At 42.8% G+C, this 19,674-nt stretch overlaps 2 pseudogenes; both read left to right on the top strand.

Moving 5' to 3' along the window:
- Positions 1-328: 328 nt before the first annotated feature.
- Positions 329-2,132, top strand: LOC127494720 (zinc-binding protein A33-like; annotated as a pseudogene).
- On the top strand, positions 1,312-8,781 carry LOC127494807 (zinc-binding protein A33-like; annotated as a pseudogene).
- Positions 8,782-19,674: the final 10,893 nt, after the last annotated feature.

Genomic DNA, 19,674 nt, shown 5'->3' with positions numbered 1-19,674 from the left:
ACCAAAGATGCTGAAGCAAAGTTTTAAAACTTTAACCTAAAAAAATGGTGTTATTATCAGTGTTCGGACTCATAAGCATTAGACTAAGGACCAGAACCAATATTTATATAATAATTATAAAATAATAATTATACTATAATGTTCTTTAATTTTATGCTACAGATTCTCACTTTATTTATTATTCAGTTCATGGAGTCTGAATATGCTTGAAAACACAAATAAAATATAAAAATAAATCCAGTCTGTTTTCAGAAGCTCCAAAAGGTCATCAGAAACTCCACCCTTGTGACTAGTCTTATTATTTCTACCTTTTTACTCATTTATTTTTACTCATTTTATCTCATTTTTACTGAAAGCCAAAATGAGTCAGTGCTGTGAAGAACAGAGGAGGACACATTATATTAGGATTTTTGTGTATTTCTGAAGTAACCCATTAGATTTTCATTGTAATGGTTATTTACTTTTTAAACCAGAGTTCAGAAAGTGGAAGTAAATTGTAGATCATTGGATCTTTTACAAGAAGAGGAAATGGATTCAAAATTTGTTGAAGATCTTTCTTGTCCTGTTTGCTGTGAAATCTTCAAGGTTCCTGTTATTATGTCCTGTAGTCACAGTATTTGTAAAGAGTGTCTACAACAGCTCAGAGAAAACTCAGGAGTGTCCTGTCTGCAGGAGAAGATCCTCAAAAGTTGAACCTCCAGTTAATCTCGCGTTAAAAAAACTTGTGTGAGTCATTCCTGAAAAATTGAAATGAGTGCCGTTCATCAGGGTCTGAGGAGATCTGCAGTTTACACAGTGAGAAACTCAAACTCTTCTGTCTGGAGGACAAACAGCCTGCGTGTTTAGTGTGCAGAGACTCTGAGAAACACGCCAATCACACATTCAGACCCATCAGTGAAGTGGTTCCATCTTGCAAGGTAAGACAAATGTCTCTCATTACATATATACAGTATTATTTGTGTATACAACAGTTTCTCAGAGATGAAGAAGAAGCTACAATCACTAAACTGAGGAACGAAGAGGAGCAGAAGAAGCAGATGATGAAGGAAAAGCTGGAGGAGATCTCAGCTCTTTCACACACAGTCAAAGACATGGAGATGATGAAAGCCAGTGACGTCTCATTTCTCAAGGTGACAAATGAATGGCTTCATTCTTTGTGCATAAAACAACCTGTCAGTGTTGTAGAGAGACTCACTGACAATGAGAGTTTTTGTTAAGATATTAAAATGTTTTGTTTTTTAAAACTTTATATTTTTCAGAACTTTGACATCACAATGGAAAGGTAAGTGAGCTGCTCGTATCTTTTCTCTCAATGGCTCTGAACTCAAATTCACTGCAGTTCTGACTCCTGAATGTTCCTCCAGAGTCTCGATCTCACAGCCGGATCCACAGATGAGTTCTGGAGCTTTGATTCATGTTCCACATTATCTGAGTAACCTGTCGTTCAGAGTCTGGAAGAAGATGCAGGAAACTGTTCAACACAGTGAGTCTCAGTAGATTTGACACCAGTGCAAAAGATTTTAGTTCAGATATAAAAACAGACAAAATTAACATTTGATAGAAATATATTTAATAATCACTTGAATTTCTTAGTGAATCTGAACTGTATTTCAGAAAATCATCAGATCATACAGCGAACTCATAATGACTATAAAATCTATTCCTCATGGTCTATGCTTATGTTTTAGGATATATAGTAGTGTTTATTGAATGTGTCACAGACACGCCAGGCTCTACACTCACCCAATCACATCGCACTCCCTCTCCTGAGTACTGACAAGCTACACCTGACGCTCATTCACACTCATCACCACAGCCACATAAAAGACACGCCAGTTCACTCAGTCACTGTCCGGTCTTGTTTACACATGCCAGTGTTTACTTACCTCCAGGACTCCCTTTGCTCAACTACTTACCTGTCTCCAGCGTCTTCAGTGATTCCTTGTGTCTCCTCGTCTCCTGTGCATCTCCTGTGTGTTCGTCTGTTCCACGTCTCCCGGCATCCACGCTTCCTAGAACACACAGACAAGTATCAGTTCCAGTTCATCGGCTCATCGACCTTATCATCTGCCATTACTCACCTGCACTCTGCTCACGCTCTGCTTTACCTGAAATAAACCTGTTAACCCTTACCTGTGTCTCCGCTTCCTTCTGTATGTAACAGAAGACCGGACCAACACCGCCCAGGTAACAGCATGAGCACCTCGGATCCCATTCAAGAGCTGGTCGATGCACTTCGTCGCACCTTCACCGGCACTTCCACGGCAACGACACCAGCGAACACTTCCGCATCCACCGCCGCAGCTCCTTCACCACCCGTGGTCGCTAGTCCCATGGCCAAACCGGCGCCCTTCTCTGGTCTGGCGGAGGATTGCAACGGTTTCCTCCTGCAATGTTCGCTGGTCCTGGAGATGCAACCGCACTTATATCCAGACGATCGATCGAAGGTGGCTTTCATAATCTCTCAGCTTCACGGAAAAGCACTGCGATGGGCTGAACCTCTCTGGAACCTAAATAACCCCGTTGTATCGTCCTTGTCAAGTTTTACAACCCACTTCAAGGAAGTTTTTGGTAAACCCGCCTGGGACTCGTCGATTGGTGAGAGATTATGCAATTTAAAACAAGGTGCACTAACTGTGTCTGATTATGCCCTCCAGTTTCGTACCCTCGCTGCTGCAAGTGGCTGGAATGAGCAGGCTTTGATCACTACATATCGTCAAGGCCTCGATCCACGTGTGCGGTTGCATCTCGCTGCATACGAGGATTCCATCGGGCTCGAGAAATTCATTCAGCTATCCATCAGATTCGCCACTCGTATGCAGCTGTGCTTAGAAGAGCACCAGGGCCAGCCGCTATTCCCCTTCATTCTCCGCCAGCCAGAGTCCGTCAGCTCCCCAGAACCAGTAAATGACAACATGCAAATTGAGCACTCACGCCTTTCAGCAGCTGAGCGACAGAGGAGGCTGACCCAGAATCTCTGTCTGTATTGTGGTGGTGCCGGGCATTACATCTCTGAATGCCCCCTGCGTCCTGCCCGGCCTTCGGTGAGTGCCATCCTGCCCACTTTGAATAAAATGAAACCACTCTCAATTGTAGTAAAACTTACTGCCGCTGAACTTTGTCTTTCAGTCAGTGCGCTCCTCGATTCTGGGTCAGCTGGAAACTTCATCTCCGGAGCCCTCTGTCGCCAGCTGCATCTCAAGACCACCCCAACGCCGAAGATCTACCAGATCCACGCGATAACAGGAAAAGTACGTTACAGCGTGGGACCCCTCCGTCTCCAAGTGGGAGTGCTCCACACCGAGGAGATCCAGCTGCTGGTTCTGGAGGAGTCTACATCTGACGTGATCCTAGGGCGCCCATGGCTTGAGCAGCACAACCCCACCATCTCCTGGAGGACAGGAGAAATCCTGAAGTGGGGTAACCAATGTTTCCATGGCTGTTTTCCCGAACTCCCTGCGTCCAGTTCTCCAAGTTCCCAAGAAATCCAAGTCGGGGCTACTACAGTGGAAAGCCCTCTCGAAAAACGTTCCACGGATATCCCAGCCTGTTACTCCCACTTCAGAGATGTCTTCTGTCCCAAACAAGCCTCCAAGCTGCCTCCCCACCGGCCATGGGACTGCGCCATTGACCTCATCCCAGGTGAGCCAGTGCCCAGAGGGAAGATATATTCCCTATCCGTTCCGGAGGAGAAAGCCATGGAGGAGTACATCGACGAGGCTCTCAAGCAAGGTTACATCCGACCGTCCACTTCCCCTGCTGCTTCTAGCTTTTTCTTCGTGGCCAAGAAGGACGGAGGCTTGCGGCCCTGCATTGATTACCGAGCACTCAACCAAATCACCGTGAAGTTCCGTTACCCCCTTCCTCTCGTCCCAGCAGCCCTGGAACATCTACGCGGCGCCACTGTGTTCACCAAGCTGGACCTCCGCAGCGCGTACAACCTCATCAGAATACGTGAGGGGGACGAGTGGAAAACGGCTTTCGTGACCCCTACTGGCCATTATGAGTACCTCGTCATGCCGTATGGACTGGTCAACGCCCCCTCCGTATTCCAAGACTTTATGCATGAGGTGCTCCGGGAGTTCCTGCACCGGTCTGTCCTGGTCTACATTGACGACATTTTGATCTACTCCCGGAGCCTGGCCGAACATCGCCAACACGTTGCGGAGGTCCTCCAATGCCTGAGAGATTACCACCTTTTCCTGAAAGCCGAGAAGTGCACCTTCCATCAGCCCTCCGTGCAATTCCTCGGCTACAACATCGACCACAGTGGCGTCCGCATGGACGAGAGGAAGGTCACAGCAGTGAAAGAATGGCCCATTCCCTCCACTATCAAAGAGTTACAAAGGTTCCTAGGATTTGCCAACTTCTACCGCCGTTTCATCCAGCACTATAGTTCCATCACCGGTCCACTCACCAACCTCCTCCGTGGTAAGCCCAAGTCTCTGTCCTGGACCCCAGCCGCCACCCAAGCCTTTGAGGCCCTCAAGGCCGCCTTCACGACCGCTCCCCTCCTGGCTCACCCTGACCCAGAGCTCCCCTTCGTCGTCGAGGTCGACGCCTCAACCACCGGAGTGGGAGCGGTATTATCCCAGCAGACTCCATCCATGTGCTTTCTTCTCCAGGAAACTCAACCCGGCGGAAGTAAATTATGACATCGGCAACCGCGAACTCCTCGCCATCAAACTCGCCCTGGAAGAATGGAGGCATTGGCTTGAGGGAGCAAAACACCCTTTCGTCGTTTTAACAGACCACAAGAACCTGGGATACTTACGGGATGCCAAGAGACTAAATCCCCACCAGGCCAGATGGGCTCTGTTCTTCACGAGATTTAATTTCACCATCTCCTACCGCCCTGGATCGAAGAATGTGAAAGCCGATGCCCTATCTCGTATCCACAGCCTCGATGAAAGCAATGAGGATCCAGAGCCCATCATCCCCGAAAGACTCGTAGTGAGTCCCATCTCCTGGTCGGAAGAGACGCTCCCCGAGTCCAATGCCTCCACCAGCATTCCGCCGGGTTGTCCCCCCGGATTGAAGTATGTACCACGGACACGACGCACACCCCTCATCCACTCAACACATACTTCACTGGGCACTGGCCACCCCGGGGTCAACGAAACCCTCTCGCTGTTAAAACAGCGCTTCTTGTGGCCCAACATAACATCCGACGTCAGGAGGTACGTGCAAGGGTGCAGGGAATGTGCCGTCTCCAAGAGTCCACGCCATCTTCCCTCCGGAAAGCTCCAACCTCTGCCCGTTCCCACTCGTCCCTGGTCACACCTAGGAGTGGATTTCATTACCGACCTTCCCGTCTCCGATGGATGCACATGTGTGCTGGTGATCGTCGACCGCTTCTCCAAGTCCTGTCGTTTAATTCCCCTGCCTGGACTCCCCACTGCCATGGAAACGGCAGAGTTGTTATTCAACCATGTATTTCGCTACTTTGGATTACCTGAAGACATTGTATCAGACCATGGATCCCAATTCACCTCCCGAGTCTGGAAGGCCTTCTTCAAACTCCTAGGTGTGACCATAAGTCTCTCCTCCGGATACCATCCACAAACGAACGGGCAGACGGAGAGGAAGATACAGGAGATCGGCCGTTTCCTGCGTACCTTCTGTCACGGCCACCAGGACTCCTGGAACCAGTTCCTGGGCTGGGCCGAGTACGCCCAGAATTCGCTCCGTCAACCCACTACAGGCCTTACACCTTTCCAGTGCGTACTCGGCTACCAGCCCCCACTCTTCCCCTGGGATGGGGAACCATCAGACGTTCCGGTGGTGGATTACTGGTTCCGGGAGAGTGAGAGGGTCTGGGACTCAGCACATCTGCAACTCCAGCGAGCCCTACGCAGGCGCAGGTTGACAGCCGACCTTCGACACTCCCACGCACCCAACTACCAACCAGGGCAGAAGGTTTGGCTGTCAACCAGGGACATCAGGATGCGCCTGCCCTGTAGGAAGCTAAGTCCTAGGTTCGTTGGCCCCTTCACTATCATCCGGCAAGTCAACCCCGTCACCTATCACCTGCAACTCCCCCCTGAGTATCGCATTCACCCAGTTTGGTTACCCCGAAGATCCCCCTCCTCCACTCATCGCAGAAGACGGGGTAGCCTACCAGGTGAAAGACATCCTGGACTCCCGGCGTCGTGGTGGGTCCCTTGAATACCTGGTCGACTGGGAAGGATATGGTCCCGAAGAACGTTCATGGGTCCCGAGGAATGATGTTCTGGATCCCAGCCTCCTTGACGACTTCCACGCCAGACATCCCAACAAGCCAGCTCCCCGAGGCAGAGGTCGACCACCATGACATCGGGGTCCGCGGTCCTCAGGAGCGGACCGTGGAGGGGGGGAGGGGGGGGTAATGTCACAGACACGCCAGGCTCTACACTCACCCAATCACATCGCACTCCCTCTCCTGAGTACTGACAAGCTACACCTGACGCTCATTCACACTCATCACCACAGCCACATAAAAGACACGCCAGTTCACTCAGTCACTGTCCGGTCTCGTTTACACATGCCAGTGTTTACTTACCTCCAGGACTCCCTTTGCTCGACTACTTACCTGTCTCCAGCGTCTTCAGTGATTCCTTGTGTCTCCTCGTCTCCTGTGCATTTCCTGTGTGTTCGTCTGTTCCACGTCTCCTGGCATCCACGCTTCCTAGAACACACAGACAAGTATCAGTTCCAGCTCATCGACCTTATCATCTGCCATTACTCACCTGCACTCTGCTCACGCTCTGCTTTACCTGAAATAAACCTGTTAACCCTTACCTGTGTCTCCGCTCCCTTCTGTATGTAACAGAATGCTGATATTAAACCTAAAGTCTAAATCCATTCTGACAGTGTGAGACCATTGCTATGATAGCATGATTTATGATTTCTTTCAACAAAGTCTATATATGTGTTTATTTACATTTCTAATACAATCATATTTTATCCTCTAATCTGATGTTATTCTTATTTTGTAGCTCCGTTGACTCTAGATCCAAACACCGCACATACTCATCTCACACTCTCTACTGATCTGACCAGTGTGTCGTACAGTACTGTATATGAAAAGTTTCCTGGTAATCCAGAGAGGTTTGACTTATATCCATGTGTCTTGGGTTCTGAGGGCTTTTACTCAGGAACACACTGCTGGGATGTAGAGGTTGGTGACAATACACACTGGATTCTTGGAATAACCACAGCATCAAACCAAAGGAAGGAAAAGGTTTTCTTTGACTCTAATGTCTGGTACGCTCTAATCCCCAGAGCAACCCCCACACCCCCACTGTCTTTACTGTTAAAGAGAAGCTTCAGCATGTGAGAGTTAAGCTGAACTATGGAACGGTGTCATTCTCTGATCCTGTAACTAACACAGATTTACTCACATTCACAACCTCCTTCACAGAGACTGTCTTTCCATTTGTATATAATTACAGCACAACTTCCCCTCTGAGGATCTTACCAGTTAAACTGTTTGTAACAGCAGAAAATCACAGTTAAATCTGATTCTGCTTCTAGATAAATTCAGTTAAGGCACAAGAAATGTCATTGTTTTGCAAATTATGCTTCAATAACAACACTGTAATCAAAGGATCTCATTCATCAATCACACTTGAATTTAAACTTTTGAGTCAAAATAACACTTGTGTGTGCTTTAAGGACATTTTTGTCTTTTTGACTTTTTTTTTTTTTTACATTTTGCCTGTGTTAATACCAACTGCATCAATTTTGGCTTTTTATTGGAATTTTACTACTTTAGGGCAGTTGTGGTCTAATGGTTAGGGAGTAAGACTGATAACCTGAAGGTTGCTGGTTCGATTCTCAATACTGGCAGGAAATGACTGAGGTGCCCTTGAGCAAGACACCTAACCCCTAATTCTTTCCTGTGCGCCACAGCAAATATGGCTTCCCATTGCTTTGTGTGTGTTCACTACTCACTACTCCTAATGTGTGTGCACTAACTTGGATGGGTTAAATGCAGAGGACAAATCCAAGTATAGGTCTTTCTTTTTCAACCTCATTTATTTTAATAAATCTATTTTACACTAGTAACACAAAATAGTTACACTCAGGGCCTTAAGGACAAAAATGTCCCCATTGAAACCCATTAATACCCACTCCCACACCCATTACTGTAAGTGTAACTGGGTGTGGGAGTGGAAATATATGAATAAAGGAGCATGTAGGGAAGTACAACAGATATAACCAGAGTTAAAAAAAAAATAGTAATAAAAAAAATAAAGAAAAAAATGTAATGACAATAATAATGGTGATGATGATGATAATAGTATCACACAAAAAACTGGAGAATGGAGGATGAGGAGGGTGACAATAGCAATAGTAATAGCAATAGTAATAATAATAACAATAATAATAATGATAAATTCAATTAATACAAAATGACAAACAGTATTAATAGTATTAATAATAATAGTAGTAATGATTGTCATGAATATGGCTCCCACGGTTCATCCTCCGGACCGCCGGAGGGAGCCATCACCGGAATACTGATTCCCCACCATTCGGACTTCATTTCCCATGGACCCTCATTCCTGGGACTGATTGCACACACACCTGAACTGCATCACACGCACACTATTTAAGCCACGCATACACACCACGTCTTCGCGAAGTCTTGATTTGCTACAGTGATCATTTCTGAGCGTTATTCTGTGGACTGTTATCTTGTTGTTACCTGGACTGTTTATCTCTCGTGAACCCTTGCCGCCTGCCCCGAACATTGCCTGTACCCTGGACTGTGTTTGTTTGCCGCCTGCCTCGATCCTTGCCTGTCCCTGTTTATGGTACTGCTCTGCCCTTGTTTGTACTGCTGCTGTGTTTAATAAAGCTGCTAATGGATCCACACACTGTTGACCCATCATTACAATGATAACCATATTAACAAATAAACTCATTTCATCTGGAATGAGGGGGAGGTTAAAGGATCAGGAAGAGGACGAATAAAAATAATAGTAGTAGTAATAGCAATGATAATAATAATAATAATAATAATAATAATATTAATAATTGTAATATTGATACAGCTATTAATAATAATAATAATAGTAGTTATAATAGCAATGATAATAATAATAATAATAATAGTAATAATATTAATAATGGTAATATTGATACAGTTATTAATGATAAGGTATTAAAAGGCTGCCTCTGATCCCCCCATGGCCATGGCATAGGTTAGATCCCTGCCAGAGTCATGTTGCAACGGGCCATCAAGGTAAGATGCTGCGGGGCCCAGGGTCCCAAAATCCACACCCACCTCCAGCTGCCACACACATGCCACGCTTACCCTGTCTTTGCGGGGTTTTTTTTTTTTTCTTTCCAAATATGGCTGCATTCATTGTTATACTCATGATAGGCGTGTGTATGTCAACTAGTGTATAATGCATTAAAAAAGCATGGCGTGCAGAAATGACACTTTGCTACAATGTAAAGTAGTGAGTGTACAGCTTGTATAACAGTGTAAATTTGCTGTCCTCTCAAAATAACTCAACACACAGCCATTAATGTCTAAACCGCTGGCCGCAAAAGTGAATACACCCCTAAGTGAAAATGAACAAATTGGGTCCAAAGTATCAATATTTTGCATGGCCACCATTATTTTCCAGCACTGCCTTAACCCTATTGGGCATGGAGTTCACCAGAGCTTCACAGATTGCCAATGGAGTCCTCTTCCACTCGACATCATGGAGCTGGTGGATGTTAGAGACCTTGCACTCCTCCACCTTCCGTTTGAGGATGCCCCACAAATGCTCAATAGGGTTTAGGTATGGACACATGCTTGGCCAGTCCATCACCTTTACCCTCAGCTTCTTTAGCAAGGCAGTGGTCGTCTTGGAGGTGTGTTTGGGGTCGTTATCATGTTGGAATACTGCCCTGCGGCCCAGTCTCCGAAGGGAGGGGACCATGCTCTGCTCATTCATGGTTCCCTCAATGAACTGTAGCTCCCCAGTGCCGGCAGCACTCATGCAGCCCCAGACCATGACACTCCCACCACCATGCTTGACTGTAGGCAAGACACGCTTGTCTTTGTACTCCTCACTTGGTTGCCAAAACACACGCTTGACACCATCTGAACCAATAAGTTTATCTTGGTCTTATCAGACCACAGGACATGGTTCCAGTAATCCATGTCCTTAGTCTGCTTGTCTTCAGCAAACTGTTAGCGGGCTTTCTTGTGCATCATCTTTAGAAGAGGCTTCCTTCTGGGACGACAGCCATGCAGACCAATTTGATGCAGTGTGCGGCGTTTGGTCTGAGCACTGACAGGCTGACCCCCCACCCCTTCAACCTCTGCAGCAATGCTGGCAGCACTCATACGTCTATTTCCCAAACACAACCTCTGGATATGACGCTGAGCACGTGCACTCAACTTCTTTGGTCGACCATGGCGAGGCCTGTTCTGAGTGGAACCTGTCCTGTTAAACCGCTGTATGGTCTTGGCCACCGTGCTGCAGCTCAGTTTCAGGGTCTTGGCAATCTTCTTATAGCCTACGCCATCTTTATGTAGAGCAACAATTCTTTTTTTCAGATCCTCCAAGAGTTCTTTGCCATGAGGTGCCATGTTGAACTTCCAGTGACCAGTATGAGAGAGTGAGAGCGATAACACCAAATTTAACACACCTGCTCCCCAGTCACACCTGAGACCTTGTAACACTAACGAGTCACATGACAGAGAGAGAAAATGGCTAATTGGGCCCAATTTGGACATTTTCACTTAGGGGTGTACTCACTTTTGTGTCCAGCAGTTTAGACATTAATGGCTGTGTGTTGAGTTATTTTGAGGGGACAGCAATTTTACACTGTTATACAAGCTGTACACTCACTACTTTACATTGTAGCAAAGTGTCATTTCTTCAGTGTTGTCACATGAAAAGATATAATAAAATATTTACAAAAATGTGAGGGGTGTACTCACTTCTGTGAGATACTGTATATATATACACACAAGACAAACTAGATACTTTCAAACCGTTATTTAAAACATTTTTAAAATGTTTAAAAATTGTACAATTTTTCTTTTTTAAGGTTTCCTTTGGTTACAGGTCTGTGACAGTTGGGCAGATTTTCATCATTCAAAACAACGGGATGAACAAAACTTCCTTATGTAACAGGCGCTGCAATAAATAAATATAAATAATAATAAAAAAAAGCACCACACCAGATGCAAAATGATGCACTCACATTGATTTTAAGTACTGCAGTGACAAATATAAATCATAATACAATGTATAAGACAAAAAAGGACCATTGATGATATAACAGGACCCATTCTCAGCACCAGTGACTTCAGTGCATGCTGGGTTTTAGTGACAGTAACAATAACATCGAGTTATTTAACTGAATAGAATCAACACCGAACAATCAACGCTGAACTGACTCAAAGTGAATAACATTATTATCCTCTGTAGAGCTGCTTTATAGCTGAATTGAACTAATTTTACAGTTATTGAACTGAACTGAATGAACTCTAAACTGATTTCAGCTGAACAATGACACTGTTGTCTTTATAGAGCTGCTTTACAGCTGAATTAATTTCTGTTTGCATCATTGAGTGATTATTTTCCTGTTTATCACCATAAAGCTGCTTTGAAACAATCTGTATTGTATAAAGCACTGTATAAATAAAGAGGATTTGACTTGACTTAAAGTTGCAATGAAAAGGAAATAGTGACAGATCATTTCTTACATTGTGATGTATATCCAAGTGTTACAGATTATCAAAAATGAAATGTAGAGCAGGTTCATCAGTTGTTGAACGGATTTAGAGATGTGGGTGTTGCACTTAAAAATGAATGTGAGCTTGTAGTCGATTGTAGATAGTTTAAGCAGACTAACTGATTAGATTAAATATTACAAGGATGAAATAAAAAAAAAATGTGTACATGGATGAATCATTCACAATAAGATCTATGCTTTTACAAAATAGGGAATTTAATTTCATTCCAACTGCTTGTAAATTTCACTTAAAGTTTTTACTTTTGGTCACAATAATCGTGTAAATTTAATTTTACAGAAATAAAAGTAAAATTACAGTAATTAATTAACTTATTGTGAGAAAATATGTCAACACAGGACGAGAAACTGTGCTCATTAAATCATTTTATATAACCATCAGTAAACTAGTTTTGAGAAATCACACCAGTTATGACTTGTGCTTTTGCTCCCTGGTTATGATGATACACTTCTCATATCAAGAATCAGCTGTAGGATTTTCTCTACAATATAGCCCTGAGTCAAAAGATAAGGACTTTAGGACATTTAAAGGGTTAGTTCACCCCAAAATGAAAATGTCATTAATTACTCCCCCTCATGTTGTTCCAAACTCGTAAGACTTTCGTTCATCCTCAGAAGTCATCCTCTAGTCATTTTTGATTAAATCTGAGAGATTTCTGTTCCTCCATTGACTGCCTTTGCAACTACCACTTTGACGCTTCAGAAAGTTCATAAAGAGATTGTAAAACTAATCCATATGAATAGGTTTAGTCCAAATTTTCTGAAGAGACATGATCGCTTTATATGATGAACAGATTTAATTTAGGCTTTTACTCTCATGTAAACATTGATCAGAGAACATAAGCAGAAGCTTAACCGAACCTGAATGATGCACAAGAACAAATCTCTTCTGGAAGCTCAAACGTGCTGCGTAACCAATGAGGTTCATTCTCGTGTGTTACGCAGAGCTTCCGCTAGAAGTTTGTTCTTGTGTACCATTCAGGTTCAGTTGAGCTTCTGCTTATGTTCGCTGATCAATGTTTACATGCAAGTAAAAGCCTAAATTAAATCTGTTCATCATAAAAAGCGATCAAGACTCGAAGATTTGGAATAAACTGCTTGATTCATATGGATTTTTTTTTTGGATTTTCCGATCTCTTTATTAACTTTTTGAAAATGTAAAGAGGTAGTTGCAAATGGGACAGACATCTCTCAGATTTCATCAAAAAGATTAATTTGTGTTCCAAAGATGAACAAAAGTCTTACAGGTTTAGAACAACATGAGAGTGAGTAATTAATGACAGAATTTTCATTTTGGGGTGAACTAACCCTTTATTAAATGTCCTTATATCAAGTATTAACAGTGTTGTTGTCAAACCCATGATTCAACACATAGCCTAATTATTGGTCAGGGTTGTTCAACACCTGCTCCTGAAGAACAAACATTTTTGCAGAGTTCAGCTCCAACCTGCTCCAATACACCTATACCCGTAATTTTCAAGAAACCCTGAACATTTAGGTTAGGTGAGTTTGATTAGCATGGGGAGCTAAACTCTTCACTAGAAAGTAGTCAGACACCTTATAGGAAAAGGCACTCTCTGCATGTGTGAGTGTGTTACTCCCTCTGTTGGACAGGCTCATGTAGTGTAGGGGAGGACACAGTATTTCCCAACCCTGTTCCTGGAGGCACACAAACATTTTTAACTCTTCATAATCAAACTCACTGATGCAACTCATCAGCTTGTTAGTAAACACTTCAGAGCTGTGTTCAAAATCGTGTACAGCCAAAGCATAGGAATGTCATGTAACTAGTTTTTTTTTTTTTTTTGAGGGGCACCAGTCACAGTTCTGGCACTTTATCCTATACTGTGAATCAAGACACTCAATGTAATGTTAGAATGGCTCATAAAGATGAGGCAGCACATGAGAGGATTAATTTCTGCCTTTTCAATTCTTGAACGGCAAAACAACATGGACACTCTATCTATAGCAACAAAGCTCTATCTGCAGTACTGCGTATAGACATGTCACTCTCTATTACTAATAGAATCTAAACAGATTCTTACATTACCATTGCAGTCTAGTAGTGTTATTATAAAGTATGCATGGGGGCTGGGTTAAAATCCTGATATAATATACATTTTTATAATGGACCAAGCAAAATTGCAAGTAAACTCGACTCATTGGCTGCTGATGTAACAAGAACCAATCAGCTGTGCCATGAAGAGAACATTTGATTGCAAGCAGATTGAGTTATGGACCCATCAGCCTGTGCCATCTTAAGTTTCATGACAGAACTTTGCATTAATGACTTACTGTTGCTATTCCTGATTATTAAGAATATCGATCCAGTATTCTGTAGCTTCAGCACTGGACACTGCAAGACTAAACTGCACCTCATCTCTGCATTTCGAAGTGCATTTTGTGAATCAGGGGCTGTTCTCTGTAGTCCTTTAAAGAAAAAAGTCAATGACTGTGGAGCACTATTAGTTGTATACCTACAATAATCATAGGAAATGTAAAAAGATTTAATTTTGTCTTTTGGAAGTTAGATTCAAAATTAATTTGGCTCAAAAATCTGAACCCTTGGTTTGAACGGGCATGACACCTCTGATAGTAGGTACAAAACTGATGAAGAACTTACTTAGTGACTGTTTAAAAAAAAAAGAAGTGTCTTTTATATAGTATCTATGTATGAGTATATGTGCAGTCCGCACTGTCATGTGACCTACAACGCTTCCTACCCAATCATTGTTCTCTCCCGTGTAGTGGTGTCCATCAAATGCACACTTAATGTGCATCAATTGCTCTTTGTTTGTACTAATGCTATAAAGCGTTACTTTAAGAGAAATCTGTGTTATCTGTCAGGTGTTGATAAGTAATGAAGCACACAAGACAGGATTAGCAAACTTCATTTATCTTGTTTACTCTTCACTTCTGTTCCCCACACGTTATGTCATTAGACAACAGTTCAGACTTCCTTTTTCAAAATAGTAATCCACAATATAATTTACTTATGAAAGCAACAAAGTCTGTAAAAACAGGGACAAATGTAGCCTACTGTCCCAGCCAACATGTATGTTTGTTTAGCCAGATACAGGTTTATAAAAACATTATAACAGAGTTCAAGTGGTTTGGAATTTTGCATAGTATTATCATCATTATTTGACCCACCGGAATCTTTAAAGAAAATAATAACCCCTGTGGGGACTCTAGGGCTGGATGATTAATCGAAAAGTAATTGAAACCGAAATTCAGAACCTCTAACCGACGTAATTTTCCCATGTCGGTTATTTTGGTTTTTTTAATCCTGTTAATACTCCCCCCCCCTAAAAACATACTACCGCGTGTGTAGCCACGTGACTCTGCCGCGTCCAGTCAGTGGCATGAAAGCAACACAAAGGTGAACGTCGAGTCAACACACAGAGAAGGCGCGCGAGCGGTGAGCCTTGCGTCTTCACTAAACTTTGTCAGTTGTATGTGTTTTAAGGTTTGCCAGTTTGGACATTCAAGCGATTTTAGACGATTGGATGTGTATTATGTCGAGCTACTGTGTTCGCGCAGCTGCATTGTGGCACGAACACTCATTCAAACTGTAGCTGCGCAAAACGTGAAGATCGCGCGCACAGAGAGGAACGCAGAAACTAGTTGTCGGCGCTGTCCTGTGATTTATCACTAAAGTAGCTTAGAAACTTAAAACTTCTAGCATATATTTTTCTACTTTTGAAGGAACTATTTACAACCCACAGCTTCACAATTATTAGAGACGGTGTGGCTAATTCACACACGCAACCGCTCTCATTACGTACTGGTACTGTGCTAATTTATCTTTATCTGATTTACAACGAGCAGAAATTATGAGGGCTAAAAAAACAACAACACACAAACAAAATAATCGTTCATCAATTGTAATCGAGGTAAAATGTTCAGTTAATCGAGGTTTTGATTCTAGGTCATAATCGTCCAGCCCTATGGGACTCCATGCAAACCAAGGACAAAATTAGCTGAGTCTTAGTTTGGTAGCCCATGTGGGCCCCAAATATCAGCCCAAGTGCAACCCCTTTTGGGCACCATATGGGTGTGCTGGCTGGGGTGTTAATATTAAGTAATTTTCTCTGTATTTTGAATTATGCATTGCATTGTGTTTTAGGGTTAAAGGTGCAATATGTAAAATTTTTGTAGTAAAATATCACAAAACCACTAGGCCAGTGTTATATATTTTGTTCAGTTGAGTACTTACAATATCTTCCGCTAGTTCCGCTGCTCGCGAGGCGTGTTGTGTTCTCATCAACAATCGCTCCAGCGGCCTCCTTCAGCTCCCACAACACTCGGTCCTGCTCTGCTTCATACTACAGTAACGTTAACAATCGCATCCCTGAACATGATCTCTGCCCGAGTCCTATCCCGATTTATTTCCACCGGCTGTGAGGTGAAGACGACATGTCCCAAGATTCCGCGCTCAAACTTGGCGTCATCAAGCCAGTGGCAGAGGCAGAAAGTGAATGGTGGGTGGGCCTCTAAAAGTGTGGGTGGGCCAGAATAATTCGCATCATCCCATGTTTTTCAACTAGCTTAATTTGGGAGGAAAAAAAATGATGGACCATCCCTCAGTGGCGTCAGTTCACAAAAAGTCAAGGTATGGCAAGTTCAAATTACGTTATTTAATCTAACAAAATTTACGAGACAATATCAATTCAAGTAAATCTATAACGAGATAAGAACAAGACAAAACTGCAGTTACAACATTAGCCAACAGCACCAACCGATTAAAAAAAATAACCTAAATAATAATAATAATCACATATTTGGAAATAACCTGGCATGGTAACAGGCAGCTATATGGATAAATAAAAATAACAAAAAAGTCAGCTCTTGCCTTACGATTCTAAAAAAAAAAAAAAAAATCAATTCTGATTCGAAACTTGTGACAAACGCGCACACATTAACCCGATCACTTTATTTAGCGTTCATGTAAACATACGTTCAGATTCATCGAATGAATTCATTCCGATTGAAACAAAAGGTGTCTAAACATATCCAGTGTTGCCTACTAACTGCTTACTTGTAGTCATAGCAAAACAGCTAAAAGTATTCCTCATATGTTGACATTATTTATTGTCTTGTCTTTTAATATAGTCTACTTCTACGTGTTGAGACATGGTTTCTCAAGCCCCTGTACGAGCTGTGTTTGTGATGTTTGAGTTGGGAGAGGCCAGACTCACATATCACATATCGCTTTCTCCGGTGCGTCCCAATTCGCGTACTTATGCACTATTCTATGATGTTTTTAAGTACAAATAGTGCGAGTAGTGCGTTCACACAGAAAACTCCAAAAAGAAAAAGTGCACTTTAAATACCCGGATGATGCACTAAATTAACGGAAAAAACGAAGTGTGGAATGTTGGACACTTCATGCACTCAACTGTTGCAGCTTTAATTACATTTCTGAGGAGGAGGGGGATCAGACTCAGATGTTTAATGACAAAATAAGCTTATAAAATTCATACACTACATGGATGAGTACATAGTGCATATGTACATAGCGTATAAGTGCATAGTGTGTCATTTGGGACGCAATAGTGTATAAGTGCATAGTATTGTGTGTCATTTGGGACCCAACTCTTCTTTCCCAAGCGCTTGTGCTCTGTCGTTTCTATGCAACCATGACCTGCACTCTCCAAGATGACGAGGAAGTATTAGCAAAGAATTGAGCTTTCAGTGTTTTTTTACGGAAAGGCTGAAGCTGATTGGTTGGTTCTTGTCACATGACCTGCGGTGTGCTTGCAGCATTCTGAAAAGTTGAGAATTTTTCATCTCGATATGTGCCTGGAAAATGCACTGCATGCGCGTCACTTCCATTATGAGCGCGGCTGCCGCGTGCCTACATTTGAAAAAACAAATTTGAGCGCCCCTGAGTCCTGTATCGACAACCTGCCATACAAGTGGCTTATATGTGTACATTTCAGAAAACCCCTTGCTCACAAATATTACATGCAAAAAATATTGCATTACCATGCCATGGCGGGCCAGACTAAACACCTATAGCTTACCTTGTATGGCTGATGTCTGTTTTAAATCAGTCAGAGTCGGCTGGGTTTTGAATTGAAGATGTTGATATTGTCATAAACTAATTAGCCTATCTGTAGTTCTTGTTCAAACGATAAAAGTTGTTACAGCGTCCTGTCATCTTTGTCAAGACGTTTTTCTTTATTAAATGCTCATAGATAGCGGGTTAGCCATTTTTTAACATAAAAAGGGCGCTGCTGGTTGAAATCCGGATATTTGCGCGAAGAACATAACAGGCTAGCTACTACTGCCATGTGACGTAACTGAAGAAGAGACGCATTAGCATATTCTTATTAAGAGTTTTAATGCATGAAAAAAACAAATCAAATTTAAAAAAATTATTGAAGAATTGTTAAACGTTAGAAAATTGTTTTATTAAAAAAATAATGTATTTCCCTGGATCTCACTGGGTGGGCAGGCTGTCAATCTGAGGCCCACACAAGCCCACCCGTAGCTCCGCCCCTGCATCAAGCCACGCCTTTGTTTTGAATAGGCGCCCCCTAGCGGATGGAACTACATAGTGCACCTTCAAAGGCACAATATGTAAGATTGTAAGAACCACTAGAACAATGTTATATATTTTGTTGACTTGTGTATAACATTATCTCAAATGCTTCCAAGAATGTTTAAATCCAGAGAAATAAGCAGTTTTAACCAGGACACAGACTGTGTCAATGACATCATACCCGCGTTACCCTCGGTTTCCGGTTTTATTTTGTAGAAACCTTGGAACACCAAAGACACTTTAATATATTATGTGTTTTATTAGACAGGTGAGCAACTGTTTGAATGGATACATTCATCGACAGAAAACTAATTTAAAGCTATTATATAGCTATTATATTATACTATTATATAGCTCAACACAGTAAGTCTTATTGTTTAAATCTCGTTTTCTTGATGTACAGCGAGTACCATGTTTTACCATGCCTAATATCGATCTAGCTTAGTGTGCAACAAGTGTCTCATAGTCACCGCAGAGCGAACGCAGAGTAGCACTATAACACGCAAATGTATCTAATATGATAAAACAGTGCTGCTTTACCCCACATACGAATGACCAGAAGAAGTGGAAGCGGCGACTGCGGCATAATAAAAGTTCCGCTGCTCTCGAGATGTGTGTCGCGCTCATCTCTCATTAGCAATTACTCCAGTGGCCTCACTTCTGCTCGCACAGCAGTCAGCCCTGCTCTGCTTCATACTACAGTAATGTTAGTAATCTAATCCATGCATGATCTGACAATGAGTCCCGTCCCGATTCTTTTCCACCGGCTATAGACATGAAGACAACACATCCCACGATTCCGCAAAATCAAAGTGTCATCTACACCTTTTTTTGAATAAGCAACCTCTAGTGGCAAAAATTTACATTTTGTGGCTTTAAAGGAAATGTCCACAAATTTAACAGATATTGTCCTGGCAGAAAATTACCAGTACCTTTTCTGTTTTTTTTATGGATTTTTTTCTTACAGTGTGTTTGCTAAAAGAGAGTGTCACGATCACCGTCTGTTCCTGTCAGTTCCTGGACTCCATTTCCCATAATCCTCCCTGCCAATCACATGCACACGCCACACCAATCACCTGTTGCCACATACAGCTTAGCACATTATCTGGACTATTCAAGACTCACTCACACACCACCTCAGGGCGAAGTCTTGTTAACCTGTGTGGCAATTCTGAGCGTTTATTATCCTGTCTGCCTGTCTGTTCCCGTTACTGCCTGTTACCCGTATTCGACCCGTTGCTGCCTGCCTTTGATCCTTGCCTGGTATTCTGTTCTGTGAGTGATATCTGCCTGTCCTGACCATTGCCTGTATCCCGACTACGATTCTGCCTGTCCCTTGCTGTTCCTGTTTGCCCCTGCTTTGACCCTGCCTG

Source organism: Ctenopharyngodon idella, chromosome 14 (assembly GCF_019924925.1).
Source record: "Ctenopharyngodon idella isolate HZGC_01 chromosome 14, HZGC01, whole genome shotgun sequence".
Classification (NCBI taxonomy): Eukaryota; Metazoa; Chordata; class Actinopteri; order Cypriniformes; family Xenocyprididae; genus Ctenopharyngodon; species Ctenopharyngodon idella.
Note: the sequence above shows the minus strand (reverse complement) of the source record. Positions and strands in the feature narration are given on the sequence as shown.